General features: G+C 40.8%; 1 protein-coding gene and 1 non-coding gene across 3 annotated transcripts in view; both read left to right on the forward strand.

The window, feature by feature from the left end:
* Positions 1-13,322, forward strand: part of THSD4 (thrombospondin type 1 domain containing 4) — a 669,170-nt gene that overhangs the window by 204,915 nt on the left and 450,933 nt on the right. The window lies entirely within an intron of this gene.
* On the forward strand, positions 499-570 carry TRNAC-ACA (transfer RNA cysteine (anticodon ACA)). The gene has a single exon. It is a non-coding gene; the product is annotated as a tRNA-Cys (tRNA).

Genomic DNA, 13,322 nt, shown 5'->3' on the forward strand with positions numbered 1-13,322 from the left:
ATGAGCCCCATATTAAGAGTAATAAATGCAGGGATTTCCCTGGTGGTCCAGTGGCTAAGACTCTGTGCTCCCAATGCAGGGGCCCATCCGTGGTCAGGGAACCAGATACCACATGCTTCAACTAAGAGTTCACATGCTGCCACTAAAACTCCTGTGTGTTGCAACTAAGACCCAATGCAACTAAATAAACACATGTTTTTAAAAAGAGTAACGAATGCAACTCCCTGGTGACATAGAGACACATTAGCTCATCCCCACGTTCTTCTCCCTAAAGGAATGCAAATAGGGGAAGCCAGTTTTTATTCCAAATGAAGAGCAGTTGTCATGTGACGTAACTAGTACACATGAGCTGTTTGGCTGGGAAATGGTGACATCACCATAGGTTGCTAGCCCAACCCTCCCACTTACAGTGTGCGACTTTATGTAATCTTACCAAGTTCACAGAACCTCAGTTTTCTTATTTGTAAAATAAGATAGTACATTTATTTTACTGGGACTTCCCTGGTGGCTCAGACGGTAAAGCATCTGCCTACAATGCAGGAGACCCGGGTTCGATCCCCGGGTAGGGAAGATCCCCTGGAGAAGGCAATGGCACCCCACTCCAGTACTCTTGCCTGGAGAAATCCATGGATGGAGGAGCCTGGTGGGCTACAGTCCATGGGGCCGCAAAGAGTCGGACATGACTGAGCGACTTCACTTTCACTTTATTTTACTGACTTGTGAGGATAGCATGATGTAATGTGTAAGTTCCAAGCACTGTGGTAGTTATTGATAGTACAGCATTTTTATTAGCAGATCACTTGGCTACTGAATGGAGAAGAGGAAGTGTAAGAGGGCTTAAAGTTTGGGAGCCTGATGCTTTCTTTTTCATTATCAGAAAGTATGTATCTAAAAAATAGACACTCATCCAATTTGTCAAAGCCAAACTCTCCCTAAAGTATAGCTGGAGATAATTCATACTCCAAAGACTTACCCCTCTTGAGAACCCATGCAGACAACTCCCTTCTAATAAGAGGTCCTTCTTCATTTTATAAATTGCTTTTCATTGCATTTTTTTTTTTTAAATAAAGCTAGCCAAGTCTTCCCTATTTTGACAAACTTTCTGCCTTTTAAAGTGGCTAATGATTAATGTGGATCTTACTTTTTGTTTGGTTCTACCAATTTATGTTCATAAATTTACAGATAATAAAAATAGGAATTATAGTATCTACCATTTATTGAACAATTATTATGTGTTTGCATTGTGAAAAATGCTTTGCCTGGAATATCTCATTTGATTCTTATGAACAAACCTATGAGGTAGATAAAATCTTTATTCTCAGAATGAGGAAAAGGAGACTTAGAGAGCTGCAATGACAGCTAGTGAGTGGCAGAGCTGATATTATTCCAAAGTTGCACTGCCCTCCAGTTTTGGGGACACACCTGTTTTTGCCTTGCAGTTTAGTAGCTATATTTAGAACCCTTATCCAATAGCAATGATCTGGACCTTTATTATTGTTATTTCAATCAGAAGATTTCAAATGTAGAGAAGGATATAGAAAGTAATAAAACATGGTGTACTCACTATTAATATTTAATGTGTGTTACCATTTTAAAGGTATAGAAATAACTAAAATCCATATCATCTCTTCTTGTTCCTTAATCTCCTTAGCAGAAGCTAATAAATATCCTGAAGGCAATGAATATACTTCTTTGGATGTTTTTATGATGTGTGACTTATGTACAAACCTAAATAAAATATGTAATATTTCTTCAATGTGTTTTTAAAATGGTACTATATTGTATCTTACTTCTTGCAATTGTCAGTTGAAATTTATCTTTGTTGATACATGCAAATCTAACTCACTCCTACTGTATAATATAATATGTGAAGTGCCTATACACTTCACAACTGTTTATCTATTCTCACACTGATGGATGTTTAGCCCCTGCAGACAATGCCTCCTTATACACATGAGTGAAATGAACATGCGCTAATCTTCTGTCAGTTATGTGTATTGCAAATACTTTCTTCTAAACCAGGTATCAGTAAACTCTTTCTCCATAAGGCCAGTTAGTGAATGCTTTAAGCACTGTGGCCCATAGAGACTCAATGGCAACTACTCAGCTCTGTCAATCCAGACTGAAAGCAGCAGTAGACATAAACAAATGAGCATGGCTGTATTCTAATAAAACTTTATTCACAAAAAAACAGGCAGAGAGTCAGATTATGACCTGAGGGTCATGGTTTGCTGACCCCTGTTCTAGATTATTGCAGCATTATGAAAGCTTTTGTTATACTGATTTTTTTATTTGAATACAATTGGTTTTTCCCAATCTTTTCCTATCTGTTCTTTGGAGTCCTTTTCCAAATCCTCTTCCCTCCTCTTTGTATTAAATACTGTGTCTTATTTGTACCTCTGAAAGTTTTCAAGTTTTGAATATTATGTTTAAGTTTTCAGTTGACCTGTAATTTATTTTTCTGTGATATGAGCTATGAATCTAATCTTGTCATTTTATGACGGAGTTGTCCTAGCCATTTATTGAATAGTTCATCTTTCCTCCATTGATCTGTCAAAATTCTCCTGTCATATACCAATTTGTTTAAAAATAACTCTTTTTAAATTCTGCAGAAATAACACTAAGCTGTTATGTATTGGTTGCTATCCATATGAAGAATTAAGCTAAATTTGAGACCTTCTGGTTGGGTAAAATTTAAATATTCCCGGGAGAAACACCTTCTTAGGATTCTTACCAGAGAAACATGATGTAATTAGTCAATCTCATGACTGAGTACTGGTTAGAGTAGGCTCACTGATATAGCAAGTAAACCCCAAAGCTCAGTGACTTAACATAATTGGGTTGTATTTCTCATTTAATGTCACACACCAGCATGAGTGAATGGTAGATATATGGGAATGCTTGGTTCCACAGAGTCATTCAGGGACTTTAGCTCCTTCTACTTTATGGATCAGTATTACTTGGGGCCTTGGGGACCTCCACTGGATCCTCTGCCATAGGACTATGTATGATGGAAGAGAGAGAGCATTTGGAATTTTTATGGGAGGTAGTGTACATGCCTTCTACCCATATTTAGGTTGACCAGAACTCAGTCAAGTCGCATGGCTGCACCTGGCTACAAGAGGTCCTGGAAAATGCTGACTATCTGTGAGTTCAGGAAAATGAAGAAATAGATTAGGTGAAAATGGATAAATGTAGGAGCCCCCCTTCTTTCAGATCCAGAAACGATTCATCATGAGAGCAGGAGTATGTTTACTGCACTCACCCTATCTCCCCAGCATCTAGCATGGTGCCTGGCTTATGGTAAGGGTTCAATGAAAATTATAAAGAAAGGGGACTGAAAGAAGGAGGAAGAAGGGGAGGGAAGGAAGGAATGGGGAATGGAAGGAGAGAGGGTAGATTGACAAGAGTGTGAATGAATGGGGAAACCCCAGGCATTACTAAGGTGATTGCCCCAGGCTTTTGTGGAATCTATAGGTCAAACACAGCTCTACCTTTATTGAGGTTGAGTGACACAAAAGTTTGACTTTGCAGGGGCTTGGATGTCATTTGACTCTTTAAACGCAGTAGACTCCAATCTAAGCTCATTGCTAGTAGGGGTGGAGACCCAACATGCTTCTAAGCTTGGCTCCTAGTGGCCGAAGGACTGAATAGAACCCATCCTGCAGGTGAATTTCTTCAGTTCCAGCTGCTGAGCAGAGCAGAGCTCCCTGGGCCTAGGACATGCAGAGCCCCCAGTGAGCAGCAGAAGCTAGCTATAAGGCTGACGTTCCCAGCATCTTGGTGAAGTTCTCAGAAGACAGCGTAATGAGTGTCAGGGCCAAAATCTGGGGATTCTCATGTGACTTTTTTCCTGCATGTTTTGGGAGAGCCCATGTCAGAAAAATAACCAAAGTATTGTACTTGGTAGTTATCTGTGGGACCTAATAAACCATTGCCAATCCTGACAGATTTTCACGCAACACACAATGAGCCGTGGGAACTGCCATCCAAGGTCCCTCAGAAAGTGTTGGCAGAACCCAGAGTTTTAAAAAGATTGGGTGGGATGTAAATATTTAGACAGATTAGATTTCTCAAGTGTTTGCTTTGTATAAGAATAGTCTGAATAAACTGCCGAGGGGTGATTCTCAGAGTTAGATATTGGTGTCAAAAATGGTCGATATCTTCCCTTTACCTCTAGAACGGATTTGTGATTGAGAGAATTAGAAGTCAGGAGTAGCCATGAAAGGAAGAAGGGTGTTTGCCTCCTGTGAACCCCTCTCTATGTGTGTAAGGCAGAGTTCTTTGAAAGATGGTAAAATATGCCCTCTGGGAAATTTGTTTTTCCTTAAGGTTCTAAGGGTGAGGTTGCCTGTGAAGGAGGGAAGCAGAATAGTTGAAGATTGGGGGAGGGCCTGGTTTCAAATCCTGGATCCACTACTTACAAATTGATATCTGACAAATTACTTAACCTCTTAAGCTTCATCTTTCTCATTTTCCTTTATTTGCCTCATAAGCCTGGGGAAAACCGCAGTGCCTGTCTTCATCAGGTTCTTATGCTGTGAGATGAGATAAGGTGGCTTATCTCATTTAGCAAAATGCCTGACATTTGGTCAGTGCTCAGTGGATATTGGGGCTTTCCTGGTGGCGCAGTGGTCAAAGAATCTACCTGTCAATGCAGGAGACATGGCTTTGATTCCTGGATCAGGAATATTCCTCGGAGGAGGAAATAGTAACGTGCTCCAGTATTCTTGCCTGGGAAGTCTCATGGACAGAGGAGCCTGGTGGGCTACAGTCCATGGGGTCGCAAAGAGTTGGACATGACTTAGTGACTGAGCACAGCAGACATAGGAGATATTAGTGACTCTTAAGATCCTCACTGCTGCTATTATTTAGAGAGGAGACAGTGGAACTTAGAGCATATATACCCAGGAGTTGGGTACTTCTTGCCCTAAAACCCACTTGCCAGTGGCTTTTAGGAGTATGTAGAGGGAAGAAGGATTCAGGGAGCATGGAGTTAATGTGTTCCTAAACTGCTTGGGCCTACAATGGGGGAAGTTGGTGAGGAAAAGATTCCAGGCCCTTCAGAGGAGGCGAGCCACGAGCCAGAGGCAAGGCGGACTCAAAACAGTGAAGCCTCGTGGTCAACATATATTGGGATAGAATCACCATGGGTGGCCGCCAGCATGAAGGCTGAGGAGGTCAGATATGGAAACCAATGGGGAGTCAGTCAGGGAGTGGCCAGAGGGATAGGGGTGGTGTTTGAAGCAGGGCTGGTTCAGTGTCCTCTCCACCTGGGCCTTTTGTTCCTGAGCCACAGTGAGAAATGGAATCTTAATTAAGAGCTGGAATCCTAGTCCAAGATGAAGGCTCCTGAAGTAAGCATCCTGATGGGCAAGGCCTAAACTCTTGGGAGGAACTCACAGTTTGGCCACAGAGTAACTGATGGGGCCAGAGTCATTAAGGTCATCTGGACCAACACAACAGAGCCAAGTATCTGAGGCCGAGGCTGGGGCTTAGCCCATTATCATCAGAAGGACCCCAGAGAGGGCAGAACCACACAGGATCATTTCCTGCTGGAGTGGAAGCCACCAAGGTCAAGCTCCTAGGGGCAATGAATCGAAGGCTTAGGGCAGAAGAAAGACAGACATCCAGGTTAACTGGAAAAAGGTCAGATGATGTCAGTTGTGAAACTGAGAAGCAGAGGACAGAGGGGCCCAAGTGCAGCCCGTGAAGGGAGTGCTGCACTCAGAGCTGGGCCCTCTGTTCCAGCTTGATGGGTAGCTTTGGACATGTGCCTTTGGATCCTCTCCTAAGTGATTACATTTGTTGATACTTGGTCCAGATCTATTTTCAGCACCAGGGAAGCCCATTTTCAGTACACCGTGGTCCTAACTGGTCACCTTAGTACACTTGTTATATCTGGTCCAGGAAACAAAGAATACTAAAATACGGACGTGAAACAAGAATCCAAGATCTCTAAAATGTCCCAAAGTCCTTCAAATTTCTGGTAAGTACTCTCTTACATTAATTCCAAAGTGAAAACACTTCCATAAAGCATTCAAGAAAACAGAATACTGTTTCCTCCTCAATATTTTTCTTTGTCCTGGTCCCAGAGTGCCCTGACAATGATGCTGCCATTAGAAATCAGTGAAGATTGAAAATGGCAACCCACTCCTGTACTCTTGCCTGGAAAATTCCATGGACGGAGGAGCCTGGTAGGCTACGGTCCATGGGGTGGCAAAGAGTCAGACACAACTGAGCGAATTCACTTTCACTTTCACTCTCTATATGCACTACCATGTGTAAAATAGATAGCTAGCAGGAACATGTTGTATAGTACAGGGAACTCAGTTCGATGCTTTGTGATGACCTAGAGGGGTGGGCTGGGGGTGGGGGTAGGAGAGGGGCTCAAAAGGGAGGGGATATATGTGTACATGTAGCTGATTCACTTTGTTGGACAGCAGACACTAACACAGTACTTTAAAGCAATTATACTCCAATTAAAAAAAAAGAGAGAAATCAGTTAGGGTGGCCCTGAATACGAGTTTTGCTAGGCTTATTTGGCCAACAGGTTTTATACAAACATGTACTTGAACAAAGGTAAGCAAATTATTACAGGACTTCTCAGAGCTTTTACACTACTAATGGGAATTTTAAATTTTCAAAAGGAAGTTATAGTAGCCAGACATTACCAAAGGGTAAAGGGTCACAGGAGCTTTCTTTTTTAAACAGAAATCTCTCCACACTGACATTCTTAAGAAAGTGCTTTGGGAAATGCTGACTCAGGGATTCATGTTTGTGGAGCTCAGAGCCTGGTGACTTGCCCCTAGTGAAGCCCAGTTCCCCCAAGTTGGCCTTTGAATGAGTTTTGATCCCTAATCAGGGTATATTGTGTGAGGTCTTTCTGTTATCACCCATAATAACCACACCACAGTCTAATAGGGTCATTCTATAATGCCTTACATTTGGTATAAGACTGGAGTTCATAAAACACTTTTGTATATTTGGAACTTACTAAAGATGATCAGCTAACCTGGACTGAAACAACCTCAAAATTATTTGCTGACCTCAAAATTATTGTCTCTGGATTACAGCAACTCCCCTTCTCTCATGCTCTTTGCTTTTATTTCTTTTTGTGGGGATACCACCTTCCAGAAAAAGGCATTCTCCTTTATTACAAATTATTCCCCTTTTTTAAAGGTCCCTGATATTATTAAGATTTGAAATAGGTCAGCTCACATTTTTGGCCTCATGATACGTTGCAATCCATCTTGTATTGGTAAAGAAACAGATAACATGTATGAGAGACAATCTGAATAGGCATGGAAACCTGTTCCTGAATTATTATTGAATGTTTTGCTCCCCTACATAGCTTTCACCAGCTTTTCAGAAAGTATGAGATACACAGCTGGTGGTAGCTCATCCCTTGACTTCAGGTGGATGGTTTGTGGCTATCAGTTGCTAAGTCGTGTCCAAGTCTTTGCAACCCCATGGACTGTAGCCTGCCAGGCTCCTCTGTCCATGGAATTTTCCAGGCAAAAATACTGGAGTGAGTTGCCACTTCCAGAACTCCAGGGGATCTTCCCAATTTAGTGATCAAACCCAGAACCTGCATCTTCTGCATTGGCAGGCAGATTCTTTATTGCTGAGCCACCAGGGAAGCCCTAGAAATCTGGTTATTTAACACTGAATCATACAAGGAGAAAGTCATCCTTTTCTAGTTCTTTTTCAACCCCATGCTACATCTTTTTTTTTTCTTTAACATCAAGAAAAATGTTTCAGTTGGGTGCTATTTATCTCCAACAATTCTCAGCCTGAATTAGCCTTCAATGCCAAATTTAATAACATCATTTGGTTTTCTCTTGTGTTTATTTTCCCTTGACCTTTCATGGATGGAAACTGATGTGGGTTTTCCACTTACCAGGGTAAAATGAAATTTCTTTTGAAAATAAATTTTTTAAAATTGGAACATTTAAGTCCGTGTGACGGCAAAAGTCATGACGGTCAAGACTGCTGTCATAGCAGTTGGTGGGCCACCTTCCAGAGTTGACCCCAAATGATGAGTTGACCCCCATCATTTTACAGATGAGTAAACAGACTCAGAGAGGTGAGATGACTGTGACTCAGTTATTTGACTGGACAGCCAAGCCAGGGCTGGGACTAAGATCTCCATCTTCATGACTCTCTCCTCATCAAAACTTTGTATCAACTCTTTGTATTAGAACATAAGGTTAAAATAGTCTCTAAAAATAATTTTTCCTCTCCCCACAATATTTGAAATCATGTTCCAAGAATAGATTAGGACTAAATAAGGTCTTAAAATATTAAAAGCTGTTATGAATGTAAAAGCATTGAAATAAATGTAATTACATTCTTAAAATGCTAAAACATCAGATGATAATTTTAAGTATATCAAATATTTAACCGAAAAACAGCTGAAACAACTTAAGACCTGTTAAAACAACAAATGGGCTAATGTGAGCAAAGCTGAAAAGAATCTTAAAACATTATAGTCAATTTCATAGGGGCCAAAAAAATTTCTTTCTCAAAACCCCGAAAAGCAGCTAAAACGAATAAAAGCCAGAGTCAACAATTGCAAATCTTACTAACAATCAAAATCCAGGAGAACTTTAGGGCAAATTTAGGACTGAGTAAAATGATAACATAGATTTCTTTTGGGAGTTTTAATACGGGTCAAATTAAGTTGAAATCAAGCCCAAAGTATATTAAAAGACACCTGAAAAGTGAAAGCGTTAGTTGCTCAGTCACGTCTGACTCTTTGTGACCCCATGGACTATAGCCCACCTGGTTTCTCTATCCATGGAATTCTCCAGGCAAGAATTCTGGAGTGTGTAGCCATTCCCTTATCCAGGGGATCTTCTCGACCCAGGGATCCAGCCTGGGTCTCCTGAATTGCAGGCAGATTCTTTACCATTGAAGCCACCAGGGAAGCCCTAAAATACACCTACTCATGGTTTTTAAAAATCCATTGCAGGTGGAATTCTGCCTGGAAGGAATAGGTGACTTTTGGGGAACTTTGAAGAAATGTTTCCTTCGTCTGCCTGATTTATACCTACTGACTTACCTGCTGGAAAAGAGGGTCTCCATGGGATTAAAGAGAGTGGGAGGCTGAGATTGTAGGTAGGCTGACTGGACAAACTCAACCCTTGCTGAAGGATATTTAGTTATCAGAACTATCCAGAAAACAGGGTCCAAAAAAGTGAGGAAATGTAGTTCAAGAAGCAGACTAGAATAACTTAATAAGCTCGTTGAACATTGTGATTTTCTCATATTTTAAAATTAAAGTTTTATCTTTCAATATAAAAGATGAAGCAGCAAAAATCAAGGGCTGCCTATATGGCTTTGCTGTTCCCTTTGATTTAGCACAAGATTAACACAAGAATCTTACTCTTAGAAACCCATACACAGAGCCCTTTTTCTCATAAGGAATATATTCATAGACACTTTAGAAAATGCAGATAAGCAAGAAGATAAAAATAATTTGTAACCCCACTACTCTAAGAATACGACTGAAAATTATGACTTCTGTTTTTCCCAGTGATCATGAATTTCTCGCTGTCTGTCTCAGTGTGTGTTTTAACAAAGCAGCATCGCAGCGTTATTAGCTGCTTTTCTCATGTAGCATCTGTAATAGTGACCCCTATTGTGAGTGATCCTGCTACGGCAGTGCTCTCGGCCTTCTTTTCATTACGGCTCCACTAAGGAGTCCTTTTAATACCACCATGAAATTTTAATACCACAGATATACTGTATATCTGATTATATATTGTGGTTCTTGGGAGGGCTGCAAATAATTGTAATATCTAAGATTTTTTACCTCCCAAGAACAAATATTTGCCCTCTGTTACACTGCATGTAGTATAGCAATATTTTTATAGCTTTATGGCATTTCATTACATGAGTGTACAATAATTTATATACCTATCTGCCATTACTGAAAATGTGGCTTATATTCAGGTTTTACTCAATGTTATACACAATGTTGTTGCAAACTCCTCATACATGCCTGGGAATTGTTCCTCTCATCCCTAGATGTCAGACTCATCTGTAACGTCCAGTATGATTGCCTCTTTTCCTTTTGATTCCATTTTCTCTCCATTCCTTAGTGCAGTAGTCCCTGAGTACCTAGCTGAGGCTAGTCAGCCCATCCTGACTCTAGCGAGAGATAGAGAGATGACTGAGAACCTATTGTTATCTGTGCAGAGATTGAACACAGTGGAAGGAAGGACACAGGGAACTTGTATGCCAAGAGAGGTCCCCAGTGTGGTCTAAGGGGGTTCAAAGGTAGGAGATGTCATAGCCCCCATCTTTCTTGAAACTTAAGTCAGAGCACAAGACCACATGATTCATGATTATTGCAAACCTTGTCCACATCTGTACAATGTGGAATAAGACTGACTGGAGAGGGATTTATTTTTTAAACCACTGCATTTAGGGCTCAGTTTCTGAAATGCTAAGCCCAAATCAGAGTCTAAGGAAATGCTAAATTAGAGCCCTTTTGACTTCTGACTCTGACATTAATTAAACAAAAGAATAGTTTTGTTTGTTTGTTTGTTTGTCCAGATAGTTCATCCAGGGGAACACTGTGGGTTTATGATGATGTCAAAGTCAGAAAGAAAGAAAAATTTTTACTGGGAACTTTTTTTTCCTCTCACCCCTGAGTAAGTCTAATGATATGCATGTAAAATACATTATGGCAAATCCTCTAACAATTTCCGCCTCAGCAATAAATGTTGCATTCTAGTAGAGCAAGAACATCTGCTTAATAATTTCATGGAACAGCTCTGCAGAGCTGCCAGGGGTAGAATTTAGTCAGTTGGGTGTAGCATGAATCAGATGGCGTGGGAGAAGGAAAGATGCATTTTGAACCCAGATTCGGCCACTGCTGTGACCTGGGGCAAGTGCTTTAACTTCTTGAAGCTTCAGTTTCCTCGTCCACAAAGTGGAAATATGAAATGATATACACCATGCAGGGTTGTTTTGCGGATTTAGTGAGTGAATGTGTGTCAAGGGCTTATTAGTACCCAGTCCTAGGTCAACATCTGATCCACAGTGAGTGGATCAAGGTGTTCACTCAATAAATGGCAGGTGACGATACTGATTGTGTTGAGAATGGTGATGGTGATCACGATGGTGGTGGTGGTGGTGATGGTGATGGTGGGACTTCTGCTCATGGTGATAATGATGATAGTAGTGATGATGATGGAGAGTGAAAAATATATTGCTAATATGAATCAGGAGTGATTTTTCTGGTTGTATTACAGCTAGCTGTAGCTCAGTGGCAGTGGCAGGGAAAGAGAATAGTAGTTTGGAGGAGGAGAGCTGGGGTGGACAGCACCGAACTTTTTCAGAAAGAGTAGAAAGAGCAGAGGCGTGGGAGGCCAACAGACCACGCAGCATTTGCCTCTCATCCTCATCGACTCCGTGATGTTTGGTCTCAGTGATCCTCCACTGTTCACCTGTGAAATGGGAACAGGACCTTCAGCTCAGATTGTAGTGGTGATCAAAGCAGACAGCATGTGTGAGAGCAGCTGGTGCTGGGCAGGCCCAGGAAACGTCAGCTCTGTTCATGAAAAGAATTTTCAGTTAACAACGCAAACACTCAAATGGACCATTTATTTTATTCCATTTCCTCTTTTTAATTGTTTTATGGTTACCTTTTCTCCTCCTGTGAAATGCATAAAGGTCCCTGTTTGTGAAGGGGCTTACACAGCCCTGCCACCCACCTTTCTTTCAAACAGCTCCTGTCAGTCTAAATCTTAGCATCCATTCGCCACATTGTGGTCACCTCCCTCAGGAAGCACTCCCTGACTGCCCTGACCCACCTAGAGGTTTCTTTCTTGGGACTTTGGAGTCATGGCAATTCATAAAGCCGTTCACTAAGGCTTTACTATGCTAAGCACATACATTTATTTTATATATGAATGTTTGTATTTGTTTCATCTCTCAACAAATTAAAGCTCTGTGAAGTCAAGAACTCTTGTTATATTTATTTTTTTGAATCTCATCTGCTTTCTTTTATCCAGATTTCCTCCTCCTCAAAATTCTTAATGATAGAGTGCTGAGCATATAATGAGCATTTAATAAATAAAGCGTATGTGGATTTCTTTCTATAAATCCTGCTTTTGCTCTTGCTCCTTCTTCTTCATCTTGCTCCCCTTATTGTGAGCCTTCAAATGTACACAAATACAACCTTTTATGTTTATATATTTAGTGACTCACTTGTGAAAATAAACATGTTACCATGTGGGGCCTGGGCCACCTGATACTATGGGAGCCTCAGAATATATTAATTAACTCACTTGTGTCCGTGAGAGAGTGGTAACTTCTCAATTTAAATAAACAGACTGTAGCAGAGGCCTGTGTCTTTGCCCACAAAGTTACTGAAGTTAGGAATAGAACGAAAAGGAAAGGCACTCTTTTCACTGCCTTGCTGATTGCGCTGTGTGTCCTCCATTCCCAAACCCCGAGGTGATCTAACTCTAAAGTTATTAGAAATCCTGGCTCAGAGGAGAGGGCTCTGGACAAGTATTGTGTCCTGCTGTGGGGTCCACTGTGACCCCTCTTAATCGCAGACTGTGTCACTGCACTTTGTGCTCTTGTTGTGTTTAGTTCTCTTCTTTCTATTTCTTTCTCTTCTTTTTAAAATTGATGTGTAGATAATTTTCAAAATTGTGTTAGTTCTAGGTGTACAGCAAAGTGATTCAGTTATATTCATATTTTTTCCAGATTCTTTTCCCTGACAAGTTATTATAAGATATTAATATAGTTCCCTGTGCTGTACATTAAATCTTTCTTGCTTGTCTATTTTATATATAGTAGTGTGTATCTACTGGGCTTCCCAGGTGATACAGTGGAAAGGAATCTACCTACCCATGCAGGAGACGCAAGAGACGTGGATTCGATCTTTGGGTTGGGAAGATCCCCTGGAGTAGAAAATGGCCACCCTCTCCAGTATTTGCCTGGAAAATTCCATGGACAAAGGAGCCTGGCACGCTAGAGTCCATGGGGTCACAAAGAGTTGCACATGACTGAGCACATAAGCACAGCAATCTGCTAATCCCATCCTCCTAATTTATCCTTCCCCCCTCCTTTCTCCTTTGATAACTGTAAGTTTGTTTTCTATGTCTGTGAGCCTGTTTTATAAATTAATCTTTTTAGATTCTACATATAACTGATATCATATGATATTTGTCTTTGTCTATCTGACTTCACTCAGTTTGATAATCTCTAGGTCTATCCATGTTGTTGCAAATGGCAGTGTTTCATTCTTTTTTATGGCCAAGTAATAGTCAATTGCATATATATCTATACAGCAC

This window comes from Bubalus kerabau, chromosome 10 (genome assembly GCF_029407905.1).
Source record: "Bubalus kerabau isolate K-KA32 ecotype Philippines breed swamp buffalo chromosome 10, PCC_UOA_SB_1v2, whole genome shotgun sequence".
Lineage (NCBI taxonomy): Eukaryota > Metazoa > Chordata > Mammalia > Artiodactyla > Bovidae > Bubalus > Bubalus kerabau.